Raw genomic sequence first — 7,981 nt, 5'->3', positions numbered from 1 at the left:
AATGTAATCTATTGAAATCATTTTGGAAAGAATAACTTTGTTCCTGGTATGTTATCTAAGGAGAGTCTTACGAGAGAAGATTAAAGTGGAGTATACATCCTCTAAGCAACTTGTTAGCAAAATATATCTTTTAGGTTAGAAGTGATTGAACCAAAAAGTGGGGGAGTAATTATTTTGTGACCCTTTAGACACAAGAAGACTTTCAAGGTAAAAGAAAAAATGTATAGCTAAATTTTTGTGATCACAGCTTCTTGGACTGGTTTTATGGAGACAAAGTTTTACATTAGAGTTTGTCCTCATTAACATAGATGTTAGGTTTTCGTGGCAACCAAATGCAAGAGAGAAGTTTAATGGACTATCTTGGATAAGTAAACAGCATGGTAGATAAAAATGGCAAATAATATTTAGTAAATTAGTTTGGCTAATTATTTTGCCAGAACAAAGAATGAAATATATAATTCAAAATCACTTGACTTAAAAGGATGAAGAAAGAGTAGTGAAGAGAGAGGAGAGAAAACATAAAGGACTCTTCTGTCTCCAGTGGAGTAATGGGTTCTTGATTTGTTTCTTCCATTCTATCTTCACAAGCTATCAAGCGTGCTGAGCACTGGAGTATCCATTGCAGACAAAGAGAAATCACAGTAGAAAATATTTACAGCAGATGTTGGTGATTCTTAACTTTAGACAATCTATTTAAATCTATTCAAAATTCTCTGATACCCCAAACTTCCCTCTTTGAACAACTTTGCTTGCTTTTCCCAAGACTACCCTTCATTAACTATTTAAAATTTTGAGACGTCATATTCATCCTCTCTAGAGATTGCTGTTTGTTGGTGTTTTTTGTGTGTTTTTGTTTCGTGTTTTGAAACTAAATCTCAAAAGGTTGTGCAAGTGTATTACAATAAATATGTCCATCAAATTGTCCAATGTTCCTGGATCAGAGTGACTCCTTCTCTCATTCTCAGCCAACCCCTTCTCCAAGATTTATTTCAGATTTACTACTTCCTTTATCATATGTGTACATTGAGTATTCTAGCTGTACTTGCCCCTTGTTCCATTTTTCATTCATTCTATGTCTTTCTTCTCTGGTTTCAACTTCCTGATAGTCATTCTGTTAAACTGTCTGTTAATAAGTTGAAAGGTTTATATACATTCCATGGAGTTTCAATCCTGCTTATACTTGAACTGATGTCAATTTATATTTTCAGAATTCATTCATCTGCAATAACAATTTGCAAGACTGGAGACGTGAAGCACCAAGACATGATTTTATTCTAATCCATTTGGAAGATTAATCTTTAGTCAACAAGAAAGTTTAAAAATGGCTTAGAATATATTCCTAACTACCAAATTTTAGAAATGGCTTTGTAAAAAGGCTTGTGATTATTTTATTTTACATGGGATAATATTTTCTACTACCTATAAGTTTTGGAAAAAGAAGAAAACTACTATGATTTACTACTATAGAGGAATATGAGAGAAATAGAAGACAGATTTTATGTTTGTCACATCTCTGATGAGCACTCATATTCATGACTTTATGTCATATTTCTTACTATGTTAGACAGATAGGGAAAACATAAAACAACATATGATAAGGCAACTATTTGTGACTTTTTAAAATGTACCTTATTAAGTGATGAAATTAACTTTATTAGCTAGTGTTTGAGTTTGAATTATGGGAGGTTGATCTATTTAACACATTCCTGGAAGGCACCTACTGAACAACACAAATGGTGGGTGGTACTATTTCTACACTTTAATGAATGGTTGAACCTGTTTGGCATTAGTGCTGGGTAAATAAATCAACTCTATTGTAACTTGCACCCTAAACTTGAAATGATTGTAATGTCACTAATTATCATCAACTTGTCAATTGTTACTTTGGTGAATATGATTTTAAAAGATTATTTGAATAGGAATCTGTTTTCAGGAGATTAAAAATAGGTTATCATTTGTTTGTGAATGATAACATTTATATACTACAGAACCAAGTTTTACTGAAGTACCAGTATTTTGAAGCATTAACGATCTTCTCAATTAATGTTTTTGTAAATTATATTTGACCTGTAAGTCAAATTTTCCTAACCTTGGTAGACCAATTATGAATCTATCATTCTAGGAACTATTTTTTTGGCCTACTTAAGTTGGACTGAAATTTTTAAGTAATTATTAGGAGAGGGGTATTAAAAATAATTTGTGACATTTGTGATCTTGTTCACTCATATGGGCTCGTCATTTGTAAATTGAAAGTTTGAATTACTGTACTTTCTTTCAGATTTTGTGATCTCATATTTCATTTTAAATTGCCTTGCATTTCACAATTGCTTACTGCTAATTCCAGTGTCGTCAGGAATTGAGATGGATTTTCAATTACTTTCTGCGGGCATGTTGCATGGGCCTCGATTAAAAGTCTTGCCCTTGTTACTTGATGATGCGGATAACTGAGACCTGGGATCCTAGGATATGTGTGTCTTGCAGAAGAATAATATCTTTTAGACATCGTATCAGCAAAATTTGCATAAAATCTGTAGGAATGCTTCAGAAATATGGAGAAAAACATTTTGGAACCAGTGAGTTAAAATAATAACAGAGCAGCAGAGTAAATTCCTTTACAGATTAGAGGAAAATAACATTTTTTTTTTACAATATCAATTCTGAAGACCAAGAACACTTAGAACGTATCACAAGTTTATACAGAAGACATTGCATTGATACTTTTCATATTCTAATACGTATATTCTAAACCTAATTATTTATATTCCAATCTATTTATTGTAATATATATCTATTTATTTTTCAAATTATCAATTAATTCTAGTAAGTTTCAATGTGTGAAATAAAATATCAGCATGTATAAATATAAAATATATAACTATACATAATATAAGAAAAAGGCACATGTTTTGCAATGTTTTGTTATGGTTAGGGTATCAAAGGCAACTGTGTTTTAATGTATTATTCCATTATTTCTACCTCAGTGTTTGGTAGAGTTGGACCTAAAGCTTTACCATTTGTAGATTTACAGCCTAGAGGCAAGAGCAAAAACTGTGATTAAAACATTACCAATTTAAGGCTTAATATGGAAGAGAAACATATAGACTTCTCTTGTAACTATGAAAATATTTGGTGAATGAAAGGCAGTAGTGTAAATTCCTTCCTGGTTGGATGGTAGACTAGCCAGGACATTAGTAGTAATCATGCATGTGAAAATTTTTTCACCTTTTTGGCTTTAGCCACTTTTGAAATGTTAGGTATAAAAACAATTATTTTTTTGATAAAATACCTTCTAGTCTAAACGATTCTATCTTAACTGTTCATCTCTCTATGATCTCTTTTAACTAAGATTAGTTTTGTTCCAATAAGAAAATCTAGGCTGTCAGGGTAAGATATTCTGATTGGACTGTTGCTACATGGAAGAATAGTAAAGGGTCAGGTAAACATTTGTGCCAGTATGACCTCATTTAGGAACTTTTAAGCTGCAGAAGTTTAGAAGTAACTCTTAAGCAAGGCTTAATTTGAAGCCATTAGCCCCACAAAGCTAACTCAGTTGATAAATAAGTACTTGAAAAGGATCACCTTTGGACCTAACTATAAAGGCTTCAAAGTATGATCAAATTTAAAATGAAAAATGTTTAAAATAGTCATTGACAAAAAAAATTGCAAATGTGAGCAATCGACCAAACAATATGTTTTTTCCAATATACACAGAATTTTAGAGAAGTAAGATCAATAGCATTTTTAGGAACAATAAGGTTTCCTAGTTACAAAGAGTTAATCAAGGATATATGCCTGTATAAAGACTGCATCATTAACTACTTAAATTTACAGGATACTACATGCTTCAGCAGCCCGTTTACCCAAATTACAATATAGAGATTAACATGGCACTTGCACAAGCATGATATGAAAATGTGTGAAGTATTCCATATTTTTCATTCTTCAGATGCAAGAAATTAAAAACAGTTATTAAAAAATTGATTACACAAATGCAAATGTAACAATAAATGTAATTCATTGATCTGAAAGTTAGTTTGATATCAGTGTACTAAATCCTCAACTTAGAAAGGCCTTTACATAGCATAATCTTTACAAAACTTCTCAAATTAGATATCATTGTCATTTTATCCCAAAGAAATAAAATACTATATAGGCCTAGGATAAAAAGGAATCTTAATCTGTTTCTATATGGAATGCTATCTGAAATAACACATTTAATAATGAACCGATATATCATAAAACAATGTAGAATTCAAAGTATTATATCCAGGAACAAATGAAATACATTTTGGACATTGTACAAACAAAATACAGATTATTTTAAAATATACTTTTTTCAGACAAGCACCAGAAATATCTTTAGCTTCTGTACTACTCATTTCAACAGATAAGTTAAAATGATTTCTGATTTAAAAAATCACAAACTCGGCAGAAATCATTATAGATGTATACAAACAAATCTTGAATATATTTTGACGTCAACGTCAGGCAATTCACTTGAAAAATACGATGGAATCCATGAATTTTTAAAGTAAGATATTGCCGTTGCTTTGTATTGTGAAAATATTTTGTACGGACACAAAGATGGATTGGCATTTTTAAAATTTCAGAAACTTAACCAAACCATTATGACTTAGGAGAACAATTTTTACAGCCTTCCACAACTTCAAAGAGGTAGTGATACATATTTATCCTTTTGGCAATATCAAATGCAGCTTCTTCCAAGTTCTTCAGACCTGGTTTCATATAATGCTTCAATAGAAGGAGATCCAGCATATCTTTGCTATTTCTATTTCAACCAGCAAGATGCAAGGGGGTCAAGAGGACTTTAGTTTGGGCAGTGGTATCTGCATCATGATGAACTAAGAAAGAAGCCACTCTGGTATTATCCCACATATAAGCACTGTGCAGGGGTGCCTAGCCATTCACAGTTATTGCATGAATATCTGCCTTGAGCCACCAATTCATGGACAATGTCAAAGTGTCCTCTGTAGGCTTCCTGATGAAGAGAGGTATATTCATCATCATCCCTAGTATTCACATGAGTGTTCTTTTTGGAAAGTAGTCTCTGTACTGTAGTAAGCCAATTATTTTCAGCAGCCCAAATAAAAATTTGCTTGAATACTTCTCCATTTTTTTTGCAAATGTTACCATTCCTCACTTTTTCATTTTTTTCCTTGTCTACATCAGAATTGCCTAACCAGAGACATTGAGTACCAGTGGGAATGAGGTACACATATATTCCCCAATAGTTCACGTTGGTTGAACTGGTCAGAAAAATCCAGTGAAATTTCTACATCTGTTATTTCACCATGATTTTTTTTCTCTTTTTCCATTTTTACTCTTCGAAATTATACTAACTGGAGAGTAGGGAATTGATAGAGAGCAGAGGAAAGGTTTTCCTCCATATTCAAAGGTATAGACTGAAAATGAGGACCAGTGGTGTCTTCATGTGCAGCTTATTCTAGGAATGAGAAAATATGAAACAATGCCTTCTATGTAAATGATTTGGGAAATGGCAGAGCAGAAAGTGAAATGATGCAACCAAAAATATAAAAGCAAAATAAATTAGAATAATTATGGAGCAGTCATATTATCTATGAGAACCATGAAAGGGAGAGAGAAAGAGAGAGACAGATGTGCGATGACCTAGCTAGCCACAAAATCCATGCCTCTGATCAATTTATAGAGCAAACAGTTTTATTTTTTACAAGAGATGGAAATAGAATTTATGTATTTATTGAAATTAGAACATTCATTTTTAATAGCCTACATATAGAGACATAGCTTTGACCAAATTACAGACAAGAATCTAAATCTCTGAAAATTCTAGTAACAGATCTGACTGAAATCTGTTAAATCACACTTTTCCTGTAAAGTGAAGGAATAGGTCCAGGCTAGGAAAGCAGCTAGAGAAGTCAGGCCAATTGTGTCTGGGACAAAACTTTGTGGAAAATGGTATCAAGGATTAACTACTGGTGATCCACTTGCACTGGAAGTGTGAATCTGAACTATTGCTTGCTGATTCTGAACTATTGCTTTTATCATTATATGTTCCAAGAAGAAAAGGTGAGAGGTAATTGATAGCAAAGGGTTAGTAATAAACTTTGACTTCTCATTAAGCACCTTCAATCATCAAAATCACATGAAGACAATAGAGAGGCCTACTTTTTTAGATGAAAACAAGTGTCTTTAAAAGCAAGGTAATTATGTATTCCTACAAAGGACTTCTATTTTACTACTGCATTATACAGATGTTGGGTAACAAATAATGGATCTATTAGAAAGCTCTTAAAACTCATATGTTCAATAGTGAGTTCCCTTATATTATATCATGGCATTTTTGTTTATGGTTTTAAGAAGAAATTTACTAGCTTAAATTTCTGACAGGACAATATCATCACTGTACAACTTTCTTCTATACTCTAAGTTTTAAATTACTATCTAAGTATGTGCATTAGATATCTATAGAGGAAAAACTAGAAGCCACACTAGTGGCTCATGTGTTTATCCTTGCTAATCAGAAAGATGAAATCTGAGGATTGTGGTTTGAAAACAGACCACGCAAAAAAAAAAAAAGTCCATTAGATTCTGATTTGAAAGTAACCAGCAAAAGCTAGAAATGTAGCTGTGGGACAAGCAGTAAAATTCTAGGCTTGAGAAATCTAAAACAAAAAAATCAACAAATTCTGGGACAGAGCCAGGCCCTGAGTTCAAGCCTGGTATTAGCACCAAACAAATGAATGAATGAATGAATTAAAATAAATTAAATGGTCACATGTGGTGAGGCAAGTAAAATGTAACACCCATGGTAAATGGATTGTGTATTATTTTGTAATAAGGCAAATTAACGTTTGTCCTAATCACTAATATTTTATTTGTACTTTTTTGTACTAAACCCTGAATTTAGCATGCATGTATATGTGTGTACATGTTCACACATGTGTGTATGTGTATATGTGTGCGTGTGCTGTTGCAATGTTGTTTGCCAATGTGGACCGTGTGAGGCTGAAGAGAGCTAACTGTGTTGCAATGTATTTATTTATCAGTTTCTGTCATGTCATTTCTGTGGAGCCACCCTTCTGTACATTTTATTTTCAAATAATAACATCATCATAATCAAAGCATATACAACATTAAGTTACATAAAAGAGACTACTTTAAGCTCTTATTATATGTTAGGTAAGAAGATACAGATATAATTAGGTAGTAAGATATTTTTGTAAGATGACTGTCAGTACAAAATATGTATTTGACCTCTTAAATTGGGTATATTTTTAAGATATACTCATGGAGTGAGTTTGACTGACTTGACCAAACAGGTATTACTCCATGGTTTTTCCTGTGAAACACAAGGTGGATAAACTCTTTCCGGATTTCTGTTGAAAATAACTTTCTTTGTAACGTCATATCTATTCTCACTAAGATAATCAACCCTGTATTTATTAGGTTTGAATATCCCATCATATTGACTGAAAATCAGCATTGTGGATATGCTTGTTAGATATACCTTTCAAAAACAAACAAACAAAAAGCATGTGTCACCTCCAGATTGTGGATGCATTTGAAGTTGTTTTGTACATGCAATGGGATCTTCACTAATGGCTTTTTTATGGGAGTAACTATCACAACTTTAACAAATAAGGCTTTTCGAATATCTTTTCCAATATAAATAACAACCCAGAGCGAGTCTTGCAAATTCTGAAAAGCCTTTGAATATTTTAGTATTATTTCAGTTTATTGACTATAGAGCTAAAGACATTTCTGAAATAAATATTGTTAAGATCTGAAGAAGTAAGTGGGTATATAGGCTTTTTTATGCATCATTTTATGAAAACCCTGTTTTTATGAAAGTAAATGAAATAGAATAAAATAATGTAAGTGAATTCAGCGGCGGTTGAGCGGATTCTACTCAACCCAGCAAGAACTGACAAGAAGCAGACATCATCATCCTACAGTTCGCAGACAAGGGACAACCCAG

The 7,981-nt window shown here is 32.4% G+C and overlaps 1 pseudogene; it reads left to right on the top strand.

The window, feature by feature from the left end:
- The first annotated feature begins 3,839 nt into the window (after positions 1–3,839).
- On the top strand, positions 3,840–3,936 carry LOC122122003 (annotated as a pseudogene).
- The last annotated feature ends 4,045 nt before the right edge of the window (positions 3,937–7,981 follow it).

The sequence above is a fragment of the Dipodomys spectabilis genome, unplaced genomic scaffold (assembly GCF_019054845.1).
Source record: "Dipodomys spectabilis isolate Male_0828 unplaced genomic scaffold, ASM1905484v1 ptg000200l, whole genome shotgun sequence".
Taxonomy (NCBI): Eukaryota; Metazoa; Chordata; class Mammalia; order Rodentia; family Heteromyidae; genus Dipodomys; species Dipodomys spectabilis.
Note: the sequence above shows the minus strand (reverse complement) of the source record. Positions and strands in the feature narration are given on the sequence as shown.